The sequence below is a fragment of the Mycteria americana genome, chromosome 5 (genome assembly GCF_035582795.1).
Source record: "Mycteria americana isolate JAX WOST 10 ecotype Jacksonville Zoo and Gardens chromosome 5, USCA_MyAme_1.0, whole genome shotgun sequence".
NCBI lineage: Eukaryota > Metazoa > Chordata > Aves > Ciconiiformes > Ciconiidae > Mycteria > Mycteria americana.
Window position 1 is genome coordinate 8,381,730 of NC_134369.1, and position 18,962 is coordinate 8,400,691.

General features: G+C 37.1%; 1 long non-coding RNA gene across 1 annotated transcript in view; it reads right to left on the reverse strand.

The window, feature by feature from the left end:
• Positions 1-16,277: 16,277 nt before the first annotated feature.
• Positions 16,278-18,962, reverse strand: part of LOC142409672 (uncharacterized) — an 80,390-nt gene continuing 77,705 nt past the window's right edge. The window contains exons 6-7 of the long non-coding RNA XR_012775733.1: positions 17,022-17,148; positions 16,278-16,932 (exon numbers count right to left, since the gene is read on the reverse strand). This is a non-coding gene — a long non-coding RNA (uncharacterized LOC142409672). The remainder of the gene's footprint in view (positions 16,933-17,021; positions 17,149-18,962) is intronic.

Sequence of the window (18,962 nt, forward strand, 5' to 3'; positions counted from 1 at the left end):
CTTTTATACTACCAAGTCACAGGTCACTGGTGACCCACGGCCGCAGTCCCACGTGTACCATACTTCTCTGTTTACCTCATGTAAAAGATAACGGTTTAGCAGTGCCTTTCCAAACTCCAGCGTGGACCCTCTCAGTAAGGGAGCGATGATGTAGTTTGGGAATAGGTCTGTGCTGGCACAAAATTGTGGATTTCATTAGGGGAAGACGGTGTGGAATAACAGCATGCCTCTGAATTATACAGCCTATTTCCTGCAGCGTGTTTGTGTTCCATATAGGCTATTTGTGTCTGTTATAGCGTGTAAGAAAACTATTATTGGTAGCCAAATCCTTTAATTTCTGTGTTCTTTAGGTTTTGAAGATCCCGTGCATTTCAATGGGATCGAATTTCACTTCTGATGTACATAGCAACCTTAATTCAAACACAATACAGGCATTTTGTGCATTAACAGTAACAACAAACTACTAAGACTAATATCTTACCATTCGCTTAAATAAATAAAAGATGGAAACATAATGTGCAGCAACTCCCAATTGATTTTTTTTTTTACAGAACATTTGATATTATAATGCCAGGTAAACATCGTTTTAAAACTTTGGCTTTAACAACAGGGAGGTTAAAAGGCTCAGATTTATTCATCTACCACTTTTCAGTGACAGCAGTGGTTATTTGTAGTATGAAGATGACAGCTTTTAAATCTATAAATTTTTTTTGGCATTATGATTCAGGGTTATGTTATGGCTAAAACTGTAGGACTTGGAATGGTATGTCCAAATGCAAAAGCATCAAATATCATAATATTTCATCCTTTCCTATGTTAATGAAACTTTAAAAAATTAACATCACAGAAGCAGATTAAAAGATGTAATTTCTCTGTAGTTTGACTAGAGCTAACTTTTTGATACTTGGTTCTGAATCGCAATTTTTTACTTTAACAATTTATATAGTGATAATGTTATATGAACAATGAAATAGAAGATATAAAGCAAACGAGAGCGATCAGGAATTAATTGTTCAAAGTCTGCTTTTTCTCTGATTATGCTTAGCGCAAAGAAAAAAAAATATTTAACTACACAAACCAGTAGGTCAAACAGGTAACAACCATGATCATCCAAATTCGCATTACATACAGTCAAAAGAAAATGTTGGATCATCTCTTCAGCACACAAATTCCAGGATTTGGTGAGTTCTGGAATTTGTATTCTTAAACCATAGCTGAGGGAGCTCTGGTGGGATGTTTTAAGAGAAAATCTTAGATAAGCCAGCCTGTCCTCATCTTAAACTTATATTTTTTTGTGCTATAACAAGGTATACAAAGAGCAGAGAATCTTTCAAGTAACCAAGTCACACACTATTAATGCTAATAAAATGAATTTCATCTGAAGTTTTAAAGAACATCAATACAGGAATTTGTGTCTAATTGAGCAATTCATTTTAAAATTACCTAGAATTCAAAATTTAATAATACACAATATTGAGGAGTCTCAAAAGTTCTTTTGGGAAGTGAGAAAATTTGCATTTGAAACACCAGCAAAAAATTTTTCCCTGCTACCAAAAGGGTGGAATAATATACTGCACATGTGTTTTTATTGTCTGTAGGATTTGTCTCCTATTAACACACAGAATAACACTTAAAAACACTCAAAGCACACAAGATGTTAAATTCACAATTTGGAAATTGCACTGCCATTTTTGTTTGAAGTAGTGCTGAATGGGGCTTACATTCATTTTATATAGCCCATCAATGCCAGACAAACTTTTGAACATTCTAAAATTTAAATAAGAGGGGTTTTTCCCATTTTTTAAAGTGGTTTTCTTCCTAATTTTGTTTGGCTTTCTAGATTTCCCTCTTTTGTGTATTTATTTTTGATACAGTGAATCACAATTCCCAACATCATAGCTTTGCAAAAGGGATGTATCTGTTTTATCTTCTTTCCTATCTATTAATTCTCTAAGCAGCATGCTAACGTTTATGCCGCTCATTAAAGTTAGCCGAAGTGTATACTTTCTTAGCCCATCGATTCAGTTTTGCTAGCAAAAGCATAAAAAAGAAATTACATTGGCAGTTTTTGAAGAAAGGATGATATGTCAGGAATCCCTACTGTTACTAGTTATATCTACAGAGTGATAACTACCACGCAATCATCCCTTTATTATCACCTTTCATTGAACTTTATCATTTTTATGAGAGGTAAATGGTGTTGATTATCTGAGGGTGAGAATACAGCTGCCGCAAGGTAAAGGCTGCCTGAAGACGGACAAAGGGGGAATGAATATTGATTAAGAACTGGAAGAAGAAATGAGGAAAAGGGAAAAAAACCCCAACGAGGTAGGCATGGATCTAATCACTGTGAAGCAGAAATTGCTTGGTAGGTTACAAAATAGCTTTTGGTGGAGATTTTCAGAGTTACAGGAGGAATTCAGGTGTGCAGCTGTCACTGCACTTCAACAGAAATCGTGGACAATATCAAGATATTTGTTTTGGTGCATAAGAAAAGGATTGAAGATAGAAGGCACTGAAAACCAAGGAAGTCACCCATAAACCAAGAGAGTGACATGCTTTTCACTGGGTACTTCAGTTTGTAGGTCCTTGATTTAATTCAGTTTGTATCTTTCAGAGTGATTTTTTTTCCTAAGTGCCTACAATTAGGCTTCAATATGTAACTTCACATAATAATATACTGCACATGTAATATACTGTACCTTCCCCTTCAGTTTTTTCAGTCCGGAGATAACATCTAATCTCCAGGTGAAACCTGGCGGGTCCTAGTTATGTGCATCTGAGCAGGCTTTTCACAAATGGACAGCAGAGTGGAGCACAAGAGAAGTCAGCCACGCTACTTCTATTCAAAACCAGGGCAGGTGGTTTGCATCCTCTAATTTTATGTCGTAGCTTAGCTGTTAAAAGAGTCATTGAAGAAGTCGTGAGGGGCCTAATTCTGGTTGTCCCACTCTCAGGAGCCTTTTATAATACAAACTACAACACAGCTGGTCAGAAATCTCATCACCCTCTGTGAAAACAGGTCATTACACATTTAAAACCAATGAGGACAGAGAGACAAAACCTCAAAAGAACTATTCTCCTTCTGCATAGTAGTTATGTCTTTAGCAAAGACGGAAAAACTTCATTTCTGGTCTCTGCTCTCCAATACTGCCTGTCCATGTTGCCTTAAGCGTAATTAATTAATTGATTGGCATTGCGTGAAGCAGGGAGCAAGTTGTTGACTTTTGAGCCACCTGTTTGTGCTATCTAATTCCTGGCACTGATTGCATGACTTCCATTTTAAAACTTTCAATAAACCCAGTAATATTTTGGGACAGTTGTAATTCTGAACTGGTCTGAATCTACGTGACTGACATCCGTCTAATAACTAATGATATTAAAAAATATAATTGTGGTTTTAACATGAAGTTCCTTTACATTTTTTATGTTTGTTATATCTTTGAACTAGTCGCAAATCTTTATTTCTTCTTTCTTACTCTCTCAATTGCCTAGTATGTAAAATAGATTCACAATCCCAATAGTCTTTTTTTTCTTCCGATTATTTTAAAGGTATTAAGAACAATCAATCTTTACGTACTCACAGATATATCAAGTAAGCAATAAAAATGATTAACAGTAATATCATAAAAATACTTCAGAGGCCTACTCTGAAATGTAGATCATCTTGCATGCAATGCTAATCAATTAATAATTTTTCAGTAGTCTGATATTTATTTAATATAACCTTTACACCAAGTCTGATTTTCAATAGCAGTTAATTAACCTGCGCAATGACTGCAGTTGTGTACATAGATTAAAAATTTGTAAAAGTAATGGTCAGTTAGGCAGCAACTAGTATAATTTGTACATACAGTGACATTAATTATGCTCTCAAATTAGGCACATCATTGCTCTAGATGGCATAGAATTCTGGTCTTCTAGGTGTATTCCCTTCAACTTTTCACAAACATTTAAAAGTAATATCTATACATAGTACAATTCATTCTTAGTCCAAAAGAGCTATTTTTTGAGGCAAGATTAGAAAGAGTCTATTAAAATACAAAAATAAACAGCATGTTTAGTCAATGTTAGTATTTTTTCTAATAGTGTGAATTTTTCTGTAAGAAATATTTGGAATGGGTTGTCTTTTAGCTCTGTAACAAAATACTGTAGCTGCATGAAAAACAATCTATACGCAATTTCACAAAAAAAGAGTTAACTGAGATTTTTTAAGATTGTCTTATTACCTGCAATGTCCATTACGGTCATTCATTCAGCAGTGTCGTGGATTTTAGCTCTTCCTTCACACCCCTTTCCTGAATGTTTCTCTCGTTCATTCACAGCCCATGACACCATCGTGGGCTACCACTGAAGAGAAGTTAAATTGTGTGGGTTTGTCACCTTGTAGACATTCAGAACTAGACGTTCTCACACTTTTCCTACTTGGCTCAATATCTGTCTCGATATTTAACAAACAGGGAGAAGCACACATGCTTGACACGGTTGTTCCAGTGATTAGCCCTGCTTTAGCTGACATGCTGATACTCTCTCTAGCAGTCAAATATTCTGTTGGAAAGTATGGGACAATTAATACTTCTCATAAGTTGCCTAATATTCAGATGGACATCCCTGAGTTGGTTTACACAGAATTACAGAATCACAGAATCATTTAGGTTGGAAAAGACCTTTAAGATCATCGAGTCCAACCATAAACCTAACACTGCCAAAACCACCACTACACCATGTCCCTAAGCACCTCATCCAAACGTCTTTTAAATACCTCCAGGGATGGCGACTCAACCACTTCCCTGGGCAGCCTGTTCCAGTGCTTGATAACCCTTTCAGTGAAGAAAAATTTCCTAATATCCAATCTAAACCTCCCCTGGCGCAACTTGAGGCCATTTCCTCTTGTCCTATCACTTGTTACCTGGGAGAAGAGACCGACCCCCACCTCGCTACAGCCTCCTTTCAGGTAGTTGAAGAGAGCGATAAGGTCTCCCCTCAGCCTCCTTTTCTCCAGTGAGTTTCCACTTAAGAGATTCTTTTTAAATCCATGAAATTGGTGTTTATGATGAGGAATCAGGAGATGGACTTTACAGATGAGACACGTGTGGCCAGCAAGAAACAGCTTAAAGTTACTGGGAGTCACCTTTGCAATAACTAGATCTGTTCCTGGACAATCCCGTAAAATTACTAGTGTTTGCAGGGGAAATTTGTGGCCTCCGTTCCTGACGAAGCCAAGTCACCACACCCTCAAAGGCAGGTAAGCCCTCCCCAGGCATGGTTCCTTGAGGTCAGTTCTCTGAACTCTCTGAGATGTTTCACTGCTTGGGCTTCTTTACATCCTGAGAGGGGTGAGCTGGTAAACTCTTTAATCCTGATCGTGTATTTCTCCTTAGTGGGCTTATTAGCAATAATGCAAGTATTTAGGTTTAAATTGATCAGAAAGTTTTAAAGAGCATATGTAAGAATGTGGAAGAATAGACAAGGAGCGAGTAGGTAGCAGCAGTGACTGGTCATTACAGTTGACTTTGGGGATTGTTACCTACCAAAGGGAATGCCTCGGTCAATATGAACTGCCCGCTTTGGTAGCCAATTCCATTTCTATATACAATTATATTTACTATTTTCTGGTTCATAGCTGCAGAGGTCTATTCTGAGACAGTCTGAGAAGGTTTCAGTCCACAAAGAGTACAGAACTTCTTGTAGAAGGTATTTTAGCTTCCAAAGTGAAGAAGTCACTGAATAAAAAAAAAGAAAGAAATATCACCAGGCTCCATATTTTGTAATTTGAATACGATACAAACAGTAAATTTCTAAAATCAAGTCCAACATTTAATTTAAAATTAATTCAGTCAAAACTACAATTTATTGAAATGGTGGCTGTATTCATGTCTGTTGTGCACATAGATACCATCAGTGATCTAGGAACCCAGATGCTAGCTATTTTTAAAATTTCATAGGAGATTTCGTCCTGCAAAATTTGGTATTTTTTCCTAATGAGAAACCTATTTTAAAGTTCATTGAATGTTCCTGTGCATATATCTGGTTACAGCTGAATTAGCTTTCATAACATATTGTTCTTTATTTTAAGTTACCATTGTTTAGTTTATTGAACAGGTAGTGCTAGAAGAATGTAATGTTTACAGTAAAGAGGATAGTATACCTTCTAACATCAATCCTTTTTAATATTAAGAGGAAAAGAACAATTCAGAGGAAAACAACAACAAATTTGGTGTAGCACAAAATAACGCTGACTCAGCTAATGAAGCTCCCATTGGATCAGCTAAATTTATTTAAAAGCGAAAAATCATTCTAAGTTCTGCATTCATGAATCCTCTGTCATTAGGCTTTGGTCATAACTGCAGGACAAACCCAGTTGCAAAAATTAGTGGTAACATGCCCGGTATTCTTTGACTGTCTTTAGCAACAGAGGATTGTCCCCACACAAATGCTCTTTTCTCTCTCTCTTCTTGTCCTTTGAAGGGCTACTTAATGTAGGGAGAACCAACATCTAGAAAGTAAAAGTCTGTTCTCTGGGTGTAAGATGAGAATTTGCTGTCTTTGGCTTTATCGCCAGGCTCTGAAGAGTATAATGGAGACTCTGAATTGTATAATGGTAGGAGCTGGTTTTTTGTTTTTTTTTTAAATGGACAAGGGAGTTTCTAAAATCCAGTTCTGGAATATCTCTAAATATACTGCTTTCCCAGTTCATCACCAAACTAATGAGCATTCCTTCTATTTCCTACAGTAGAAAAATCTGTTTATGAAAGGAAAATGTAAAAATGTCAACAAGGTATAAAGTCGAGGGATTAGACGGAGTTACAATTTCTTGATGGAATGAAAAGGCAGTCTGGCCTAAAATGTTTCTTGTTTTAGTCTCCCCAGAAGCTCACAGATTTTCAGTGTCTGGGATTTTCGCAATTACCAAGTAGTGGCTATCTTTCCAGACTAGAAGAGAAGGAAATATTTATCACGGACCCTATATCATTGTGTTAGATACATGTGATCCATGCCCTGGACTGTATTCTATTACTCTACTAAAAAACCCATAACCCCTTGCTATTTTTTCTTGGTATTCTCAGTTGTTATTTTCAAAGGCACAATATTTTATTCTGCAGTAGAAGAGTCTGCTTCTACCATGAAAAGCATTCTTTAAGTACGATACAATAACAGAAATTAAATAAAATACTAGTGTATAAAATAATATAGTTCACATTTCAAAATTACATCAGGCCCTCAAGGGATAGAAAAGCCATTTGAACATCACCTTCATCTTGCCTGGCAGCCTGTTCTGTGAAATATGAATAGGTAACCATATGGAATTTAGGACTTTGCAAAATGCAACCTACTGATTTAGGACTAAAAAAAATAAAATAAAATAAAAATCACTAGGTTAAATTCAGAGGTAAATCCAAAGGAATCTAAAGGGAATTTAAGTTGGAGTGGCTTATATTCTTCTGCTGTACCACTTCCGTAACATGTTGCGGTGGGTTGACCCCAGCCAGCAGCTAAGCCCCCACCCGCTCGCTCCCTCACACCCACCCAGTGGGATGGGGGAGAGAATTGCAAGGGCAAAAGTGAGGAAAACCTTGTGAGTCGAGATAAAGACACTATACTAAGTGAAGAAAAAGCCCTAACAAACACAAAATCAAGTGATGCAAAAGCACTCACTCGCCGCTTCCTACCAGCATACCGATGCCCACCCAGTCTCTGAGCAATGAATACTTTGGAGAAGCTCCCCCCATTTCTATTGCTGAGCGCGATGCTCTATGGCACGGGATTTCCCTCTGCTCACAAATCTGGCACACAGCACCGTACGGGCCGCTACAAAGAAAGTTGATTCCATCCCAGCCAGACCCAGCACACATTTATGTCATAAGAATCAGATTTGCTCGTCTCCCTCGTATCTAACGTTATACAGCAAACACCTTCTGAAATTAATCCACTAATCTAAAGGTAGATGAAGCCAAATTAGTAGGACTTCAAGAACAAAAAGGACAGAAAATGACTGATACTGGAGGCCCTAGATAGCAAAAAGATGTGAGAAGTCAGAAGTTAAAGCGGGGTACACTCTATGTTTCATTTTCTCACAATTTCTTTTGGAAATTGGCATCAAAAGTAAAACATTTGGGTAATCTATGCAACATTGTCAAGCTTCATGTAGGCCCAAAAAACCTAATTCAGTATCAGGAAATCAAAGGGAAGTAATTTCCTTTATGCCATCTTAGATTTTTACAGCAAAATGTACCTGATTGTTTTGAAATGACTTGATTTACATCCGAAAGAATGTTCTTTATTCATACTGGATAATGGAAACCCCAAAAGAGAAAGCTTGGCTCAAATGGCAGCCCAATATATGGTAGCTTAAATTTTATATTCTTTCCAGTATCCTTTTCTCTGTTCCTGTTTTTCAGCATGATTTTTTCTCAGTCATCCATTTTTATGTTCTATTTTCAAAGTATTTGTTTACTGGAAATAATCATCTGAGTGCAGTATAATAAAGCATATACAGTCAAGCAAAAAACCCTCACCTGTTCCCAATATTGAGGCTTAGAAAGGATATCTATTAAAGATCTGTAGTGACTAATAATGTCTCTGCTCAGTGAAAGGCTGAAAGCAAAGGGGAGAATAAGTGAGCCTTCCCATTTGATTTAATGAGTAAATGAATGCCAGCATCCCTGAAAACCACTGGAGGATATAATGACCTCAGTTTGTCTGAACTGGGAGGAGCTCAGCGAGATGAACATCACTCGCGTTCATTATAATGCATGACTCTTAAACCTATTTTAATCACAAACTGAGGAACAAATTTTACCATGGTTTTGCCATGTGAGTTACTCCATGTGAAAGAAAGAGGAGGAAGGTTCAAACAAGTCTCTGTTCACATACAGAAGTATTCCTCAGATCAGTAAGCAGCAGGTTTAGCTGCTGCAAGAACGGAGATGAAGCAGCTATGGAAAAGCAAAAGCACATACCGTCTACCTGGAAAGCTAAGACTTTTCTAGTATGATCAGTCTTTACCTTACAGCACGTTGCTTACTGTCCAACAAAGACAGAGAAAAGTGATTTGCACTGTACGCACTCAGAACTAGAAAATATAGAATGCTTTTATCAGTCAGGTAAGAGACTAAAAGTGTGATATCCATATGCACATTTCTCATTTGACTTTATACATTTCTTATTTTAAAACTAATACGTGTGAAGCCTTAGCTCATCATTTCCAAACTCTGGAATTTCATTAACCACTCATTTTATGTAATTATTTAAATTTTTTTCAACACAACTAGCATTTGGAATTCCAGTGTTGCTATAACACGCACAAAAATTGGTCGAAGAATATGAAAGATATTAAACTCATATGAAGTATATTTACTTCAAAGACTACAGCTGGGACATGTATCTATATATAAATATATATACCATAAATTATAGTCCTTGATTGAAGAAATCCACCCATCTTACCTGAAGGACAACAGGAGACCCCTGAATTTTCGCTTTAGTCCTTTCATACACAGTTGGTTTTCTAGGCATTAATATTGGTGACACTAAGTCGCTCATCTGGTGACATGACCTAACAAAAAATAACAGTAATTCTATGTTAATATATTTTTTTTTTTTCTGGTAACAAGGTGGATTATGCTTTTCTTCTCAACTGCTTTTTACAGCTGAAGAATTTAAGCAATGCCTTAATATAGTTTACTTTAAACTACAATAGAAAGGTTATCTGCATGTTGACATGAACATCTTGGTTCCATTATCCCAAGGATCCATCTAGAGTTTCAGATTTATCTGGTAATCCACGCTCTGTTAGTACACTTTGCATTAATCAATCCTTTCAAATTATGCACCTTTTTGAAAAGCAAGCGTCTCTCAGAACAGTCTTTCCCTTCACTAAGAAAACTTATCGGCCTTTGCGACTAGATAATACATACTTGGCCCCTGAAAAATGGTTGCAAAACCAAAGGAGAAAAGTTGTGTGTGCCTTTCTTGCGTGAACAATAGGCAAGACCTTTGACTAGGTAATCAGCCAGCGATAGTTTAGTCCTGTATTACATTTTCAGGTGCCTGCTAGTTATTTTCTAGATTAGTTTCTCGAATAGTTTCAGGAATGGTTCTAGGGTCCATCAGCACATAGTTTAATCAGAAACAATTTCTCAAGCATAGATAAATAATAACATTAAAGCAACATCAACAGCTTGAGAAGGTGGCATTGTTTCCCATATTAACTTGAGAAAATCCACTTTTAACCAAGTTCGTTCTTATTCTTTACATCCTAATAGCATACAGATTACAGCTGCTTCTGCCTGATGTAAACAAGAAAGCATTTTTACGTTTTTATTGTTAAATTTTTATAAATGTTATTTGTACCTTCCACTATTTCTAGTAACATTCAGTTTTACCAACATTAACTGTAAAGAGCAACCCAGCCATACTCAGTTGCTCAGAAAGAGGCCACCAGAGCGGTTGGGAGTGTAACACGAGGGCAGCTTGCCTTGCTAAACACAAACGGCGTCTACAGAGTAATTGCAGCAGCGATTCTGCAATGGCACAGTTCATACAACACACACAGTTGCAGCCAGCTCAAAATTAAGTATTTTGGTAATAACCGCCATAGAGCATTGTCTCTGAAAAACAAAAGATTTGATATGAAGGCAAAGGATGTTAGATCCTACAGAAGAAGAAAAAAAAATAGCATGTGGTTCTATCTTTGAGAGAGTAAGAATCAAAAGGGGTTCAGGAAAGTGAAAACGTTTTCTTATTAAAATTAATAAATGAGTATTAAAAAAGGTGAACTCTGCTGAGTTTTTTTAGATTTTAGTTTTCATGCAAAATGGTTGCACAAATTAAGATATAATGAAAAGTTAGTTTATCAGAAAAGTATAGAACAAATTGAAAATATAGTTCTGGACATATAAATCTTCAGTGCTGTGGACGTGTTTTGATTTACAGGAGATGCAAAGGGAATGCTGCTGTTGGAGTCAGACACTTTTCTCTGTTCAAGAAATCTACTTTGAATTTCTGTTGTTACGGCAGAAAGATGGAGTTTCTCTCTTCATGGGTCCAGTGACTGGTTTAATGTATCTTCTGTCATGCTGCTGCTGTGGATTTCATCTCTTAAGGGAAAGAAGTAGAGAAAAAGAGTAGTAAACTGCACAGCACTCTATAAAACTATTGGCATTTCGAGCATGTTCAGTATGTCTCTGTGACTAAAGGCAAATGGTGCATACATGCTGATGTTTTCTCTCTGTTTTTGAAGGACACAGTGTCTGGGTTTATTATATTAATGCTAACCTGAGCCTCTATAACAGTATAGTATTTTTATTTGATGATATTGTGGTCCTAAGATCATTCCTCACATTGGGAGAGCTTTAAAGCAAAGAGCACTTCACCTACCTGTCGAACAGTCCACTATTGAATGACCATGATTCATTCACTGGATGGGAAGAAAGTTCCTTGAGATCAGTCTTGAAAGCAATCTGTCATTAGACTAGCACATTAGCTTTCTTCAAATTCATTTGCGAGATCCTTTGCAGGAAATAGTGGCTAATAAAGTAAGGAAATGACAGAAGAATATTGAGGCCCTATTAAAGCATTAACCCAATTCTTTCTCAAACACAGTAAAGGACAGCTGGACAACTGTCTATAAAGTGGCATTTATTTTCTAAGAAATAATAAAAAGAGTTTGTGTTCATAACACTGAGTCTTAAAATACGAACCAACCTAACACTTTCAATTGTCATTCTTTTTCCATAGCCAGTGTGGCCTGCTATCATCCGGTGACTTTGCAACTAATGTAACCTCGGTCCTAACATCCAGGTCAGAATCCCACACTCCCCAAAACAGGGCCTGGGAAGGCTTGATTTATAATGCGCTGGTCTCTGAACTCAACCTGCTGGGTTGCACTTTCTTAAATCCTGCAGAGAGCTTTGGTTGAGGTCTGAATAAACAGATTAATTTCAGGTTGATAAAATGCTCTGTGAACTTAAAGTATTGAGTGTTATATACAACCATTAGTCTTCAGCTTTTCTACTTTTTATGGCCCAGGTTTCTAACTTCCTTATGAGAACTAAATTAGAAAAGTAAGTATAATGCTTGTGGAGAAGGAGATAGAATAGGAAGGTTGGATTTAAAAAGAAAAACAGAAAAAGCAGAGGAAGGGGAACTGGATGAGAAAATATTCCAAAGAAAGTATAAAGATGTCATTGTCTTGTGATTTTTAGCAGTTCTTCATCTTCAAATGATTCTTCATTCTTGTCTTTTGAGGATCCATCTTTATGATCAAATTTACCAACACTTTCTTGCCAGGAGTATTTGTATTTTAAAAAGCAAGAACCTGCTTTATGGTTTCACTTTGTATGTGAATTGCTTAAAAAAAAAAAAAAAGACAATGAAAAAATATATCTATATCTTATGCAAAGTGGTGAAATATGTATTCGACAGTGAGTAGCAGGGTTTTCGTTCTCTATAGTACACAGGATTTCATCTGAGGATTAATTTTTATATATGTGTGTGTGTATATCTATATATTCTTTTTTCTCCAGTAGTAGTATGTTAATGCATGAATACTCCTTTCTAGGAACTAGAACCCAGTATAGTTTCTGATGCGGCAGGACGTTGGCTGTGGAGCAGTAGTAGTCCCATGTATGATTTACTATCCTCTCTATGTTAGAGACAGGAGAAGCTCACTTTTTGTTAATTTTAAATACTGGAGAAAAACTGACTAAAATATTGATCTCCCCGTTGGTCTGCTTTATGGACAAGCCAAAAGAAATTATGGCAATTCACACGGGCACCTACCAGTGAATATTCGAGGAAGGCACGGTCTCGTAGCTCGCCATGTGTTTCCATGGGCACTCCAAGGACTTGGCAGTCAGCGTGAGGTCTTTCATTTTGCTCAGAGCTACCTCCTCGCATTCACATTCAAAGGCCGAGTACATGTGCAGTTGCTGCACAGGAAATTTATGGAGTCTTTTTCAGCAAGTAGCAAAATTAGCCTCTTCACCTTTCGCAGACCTGTGTGCTGCATCTTTTTTAAACAGGTAAAATCCCTTGTATTAACAACGGTCCTTGGGGAGCACCTTTTTCCTGGTACTCTTTCACATCATATCATCTTCTGGGCTCAAAGGCCATGCAGTAATTAAACTCAGAGAGGGACCTCAGCAGGGAAAGACTTTAGGATGTTTTTATATTTAAATTCTGGATATGTAAAAGAGGGTTTTTTACAGTGTAATCTGCTTCTAAAGTTAACATTTATCCATAAGTGACATATGCACTGAGTTTCTGAAAAACTATTTTTATGCTGGATTTCAATAACTGTCAATATATGATTTAGAATTGTTTTGAGAGCGAGATACCGTATTTAACTCTCCTAACATATAAGAAAATATCGCCATCTGTTGCTCCTTGCAGTAAGTGCAGCTGCTTTCTACAGCTGCTGTTTGTTCAACCAATTTTCATTGCCCCCTGCGTACCTCTGCTGTTACAAGAATTCAGGTGTTTTCAGAAAAAGCTGGGCTATTCCTGCTTCACACTAGAGCAGCTTAATGAATTTCAATGAACTTACATGGTAAAATGTTGAAACGAGCACATCACTTTTATTTTTCAATAATGGGGTTTGTTAAGGATTTATGGGAATTATGTCATTGAGCAAAAGGTGATTTCTTTAATTGTTAGAGATTAACTGTTGGGGTGGCTAACCACCGGGCTGCTGAGAAAAAACAGTGCATTTAGTGCTGCCACTGTTACTTAAAAATCCTTGGCTCTTACCTTGATGCTATAATGAAACAAAGAGCCTGAGGTGACTGGTGTGGAAACAGTTTAGAATTTGCAATACAGAAGAACCTGGAAAGAATGATAATCTTATTCTAACATGTGCTCTTTCTGATTTTCTAATACGTAATATCTAAGAAAGGCTTTTATATTTTTATGTATTAAAATTTTCCTGTTTCTTTTTTTCCCTCAGATACTTAGGGTCACCATTTAATCTTTTAATGGCCAAGAAAATAAACAAAACAAAAAATTCCATGCAAACCAAAAATCCTGCAACTCCAAATAAGAGGTATGGTGTCTACAGTCTTCTGCTTTATTCACAGTTTATTCCAATCAGCTTGTACGCTTCTAATTTCTCTGGTCCAGTTGTACTGTATTCTTGTTTTACCAGTAAAAGTCACACACAAGTAGTATATGAAGGTATAGAAGGCTAGAGAAATTTGGTTGCATTTAGGAGGACTGTGGGTCTTTCAAACTCAACCATCTGCATTTAAAACTTTGCTTTTGAATTCTCACAGACGTGCATCTGATGGCACAGGTGATGGCGCAAACTAGATTTCGCAAGAGGAAAGCAAAAATCTGTGATTAGTGCAAGTTTAATCCATTCTCTCAAAAGCACTTTTTAATCTTACTCCAGTTCTCACTTACTGATTAAACGTCTCCCGCTTTAATTTCCCCATCCTCCTCCTTCCTATTCTTTCTCAGTCTTCTGCTAGTTCCTGATTCCAAATGTTTCATTCCCTTGTTTCATCCCCTCTAGTTTTGATCTATAACTTCTTGAAAATTTGACAAATTTGAAAATTCGACTCGGCATGTGCAACCGATAGAAGAGCTACAAATAGTTCAATGCTGATGCCAGCTTGGTCTTGTTATTTTTTGTTAATAATGCCTTATTTCCAATAGGTATAAGCAAAATGCCTGTTTACAAGTGTGGGCAGCACAATCTCATCAGGGTGTTCACAAGGTGTTTATTCACAAAGGCTAAGTTTATGGATACAGCAAAACCGCACAACAAAACCAGCAAAACAGCAAAACCGAGCTTCCTATAACGATTTGTCCATTGGGCACTGAATTACTGTATTAACCACAGAGGCAGTCTAGGAAGATCAGCCTCATTAGATTAAAGCTAGTTTTTGTGGATCGTCACTGTAGAAATGCCACGATAGTATGTAATCTATATGTATCTGCCTTTAAAGTATTTTATATCTCTTTCTTCGTTATGCTAAAATTTACAGATCACAGCTGCTAATATGCCAGTTCCAGACTACTTACAAATGATGATCTAAATAGTTTTCCATATTGTCACTTTTTTCTTCTGTTTCTTCCTCCAGCTCCTTATTTAATTTTTTCTTCTTCAAAAGTACTAGAACATCTGTCCACAGAAAGTCTGGCTCCAGCTGCACTTGCCTTGTACTTCTATAACTAGCTATGAATACAACGATACATACAGTTGTTACTAGAGACTATTTTGCTACCATCGTAAAGGGTTAGCTACAAAACATTGCCAGAGTATTGACAAAAAAGAACTTGTATTATTGTATAAAAATCGGTTTGAATCTTACTTTTTGATGGTAGCCTGATAATTTTGAACGTTTATCCCAACTTTACATTCTCCAGAATGCTTTCTGAACTCTTAAGATGTAGTTAGGATTGTACCTTTTTCCCTCTGTCTATATCCTAAACCCCAGACCTTAAGACTAATTCTGAGACAGAGACATTAGCAAAATTATAGGATTATTCTAGGTGAACATCATAAGTGAGATCTGAATCTATTTTATCCATCTCTGTTAAATATTTTCATTCTAATTTTCTGCTGTGCCTTGTCCTGGTTTCAGCAGAGAGAGAGTTAATTTTCTTTATAGTGGCTGGTATGGGGCTATGTTTTGGATTTGTGCTGAAGACAGTGTTGATAATACAGAGATGTTTTAGTTGTTGCTGCTTTAGTTTAGTGGTCAAGGACTTTTCAGCTTCCCATGCTCTGCCAGGTGCAGAAGAAGTTGGGAGGGGACACAGCCAGGACAGTTGATCCAAACTGCCCAAAGGGCTATTCCATACCATATGGCGTCATGCTCAGCATATAAAGCTGGGGAAGAAGAAGGAAGGGGGGACATTCGGAGTGATGGCGTTTGTCTTCCCAAGTAACCATTATGCATGATGGAGCCCTGCCTTCCTGGAGATGGCTGAACACCTGCCTGCCCATGGGAAGGAGTGAATGAATTCCTTGCTTCGCTTTGCTTGCGTGCGTGGCTTTTGCTTTCCCTATTAAACTGTCTTTGTCTCAACCCTCGAGTTTTCTCTCTTTTACTCTTCTGATTCTCTCCCCCATCCCAGCGGGGGGGAGCGAGCGAGCGGCTGGGTGGTGCTTAGTTGCCGGCTGGGGCTAAACCACGACAGCCTGTACTCGGTTGATATCCTTACCTGTTCTCTTACTGATGTTATGAGAGTTACACATACACCTGAAAGAAGAACACACTTATACCACCTGCTGCGCATGGCTTTCCACTATGATCTTGAATGCTGGAAGTTGCAGGAGAACATCTGTGAAATAAATGCTCATTTTACAGCCAGGGTAAATGAGGAAAGACATGTAAAGTAAGATAGCACATTTGTACCATAACTGAGTGGAGTCACTCTTCTGGCTTTCCACTTTAATCAGTTTATTTATGGCTTTTCTCACAATATATGAGAGAGTGTTGATGTTTCATAAGCATTAAAAATTCCTTTTAGCAATTATTTTTCTTGCTTGTATCACATGTTATGAAATGAAGACTTTCCTTATTCATAAGCTGAATTTTAACATTTTCTTCAGAAGACTTATTTTTGTATGGTGAAGAAGGCCGTGTCCTTTGCAGTAAAATGTAAGATTTATTTTCCTTCAGCTCATCAGTTAAGTTGCATCATTTATTTGCAGTTTTGTCACCCTTGAATGTAACAATTGATTGTCTTAGAAGTGATACGCAAAGAATATTACTATCTGCCTATTATTTTAACACAGATACTGCTTATGACTTAACCCTTCAGTTCCCAACATCTTGCAAGGTTTTAGCCTGATAACTAGTCAGCACTTTCACGTCAAACGGGAACTCAGCCAGATCCAGAGGCTGATGTAGACATCTAAGTGAGATTCAGGAACATATGTTCAAAACTCGATCTTGAAAACCTCCATGCAAATTAAGCCTCAAAAAGCCAAAAGACAACAAATATGTCCTATTTCTTACGTTATCACTCAAGATCATTGCTGCAGGAATGCAAACAGAGCATCGTACCTGCCAGAAGATTTCTGGTAAGACACGGTGCGGCAACAACATTTCTGCCCATTCTCAAACACTTGCTTCTACCTGCTTAATGCTGCTGTGGTCGCCAAGTAAATTGTTTTGAGGAAAATGACCCAAGCTAAAATACATAAATACAAAACAAGACAAAAACAATGCACACATGCAAAAAAAACCCCAACAACCCTCCCCATGACAGGATAATTTCACTGTTCTAGTTTAGAGAATAGTCCTACAAACAGTTGGACCATTAAAAAATGGTCCCAAGTGGCTGATGACAGAGCAATGGGGGGACTTTTTCAGCTATATCCTTATGCCTTGATTCTGCACATATTCTGTGAAATTCTTTTCCCTTGACATGTAGGTGGATCCACTGATTGAAACAAATGTTAGAGCAATACAAGAGATAAGGAGGACTATTTTAAGTAACCTTATAAAAAAGAAAATTCAGCAACTTAACAAAGAAAACGACAACAAAGTCAAACGACTTCAGAATCTGTCGAAGTCAGAGGTGCAGAAGCTAGAACAATTCATTAATGCTCCATGCGAGAAGATCTGAATTATTTTAAGAGCACTGTATTTGCATTTTAGATATAGTAGAATGAACTAATTATGAAATGTATGCGTCAAAGATTTCAATTTCAGGCTTGACTTTACTTTGGAGATTAAATTTTTACTTTATCATTTTTGCAGGCAGTTCAGTGGACAGCCTTATTTGAATGTTACTCATTGTTCAGTGATGTACGAAGTGTATTTAATCAATGTGAAGAAAGTAATATTATCAGAAGCATCAAATGTTCAAAAAAATCTCAAAAGGAAGGTCAAAAGGTAACTATATGAGAAACAATGTATTTAACTTATTCTTTACATCCAAATTTTTCATGCCATATACATTATCCTTTTTCACATAAAATTACAAAGTAAAATGTGGGGGTTTAGCCCCTTGATGAAAAATATCGTATTTAGTGTGGATCAAATAAGTTTTCAATGTTTTCCTAAGAGATATTTAAATAACAATTTTTGAGTTGATGTGTATTTTAAATGGCTGGCTGCAAAAGCCTTTGACAGGACAGTCCTTGTGGTCATCATTAAATCATTTGTCAGTGTGTTAATTATTACAGAATAAGGTAATTGCCAACGAGGGCAGTTATTTCAATAATTCACATGTTTCTGCAAATATTGCAAACCCCTCTTTATTAAGATCCAAAGCTGATCTTAATAAAACCATCATATGAGCCTCTGTTTTATCCTTTTTAATCTTTTCAGAGCCGCCAACACAATGACAAACATGTCGTTTTAGTTTTGACCAAGACAGCTAGACATGAGAAACTATTTGTCCAAAAGCTATGAATGAGAAAAACATTCATTTCCGAGCCAGCAGTTCCAGCCCCGTTGTCCAGCATTGCTCCATGTGAAGTGCAGACGGGATTTCAGACCCCGTCCAACCAAACAGCGTCCACCTTCCAAGAGCATTTTCACAGTGGGTGCCATAGGTTAAAATCTTGTGGATACAAAGCCAGAGGTCTCTCAATGCCACCGCAGACTTAACCTCAGTGGGTTAGGTTAGCGTGGAAGGCACACTGTGCCAGCCGGGTAAGTCACTGCCCAAAGGAACCAGAGCTATGCCAACAGGCAACACTTTTTTGACAAACTTGGACTGGAAATATTTATTTTCCATATTCACTGCCTCACACTCATGGATCGTATAAACAGTAATGGAGCAAGAAATATTAAAAAAACAGTAAAATCCTCCCGAGTCCTATATGGCTTGCACTTTCTATGTCAAGGAAGGCATCAAGTCTAGCTGAGAAGTTCAGAAGTTACTTCTGAAATGAACAGAAGGTACTTGAGGAAGACACTATGCGCATGCAAAGTGTTGACAAGGTGAGATATGCTCAAAGGGTAATTTTCAATGTCTGTTTGAACTAAGAAATT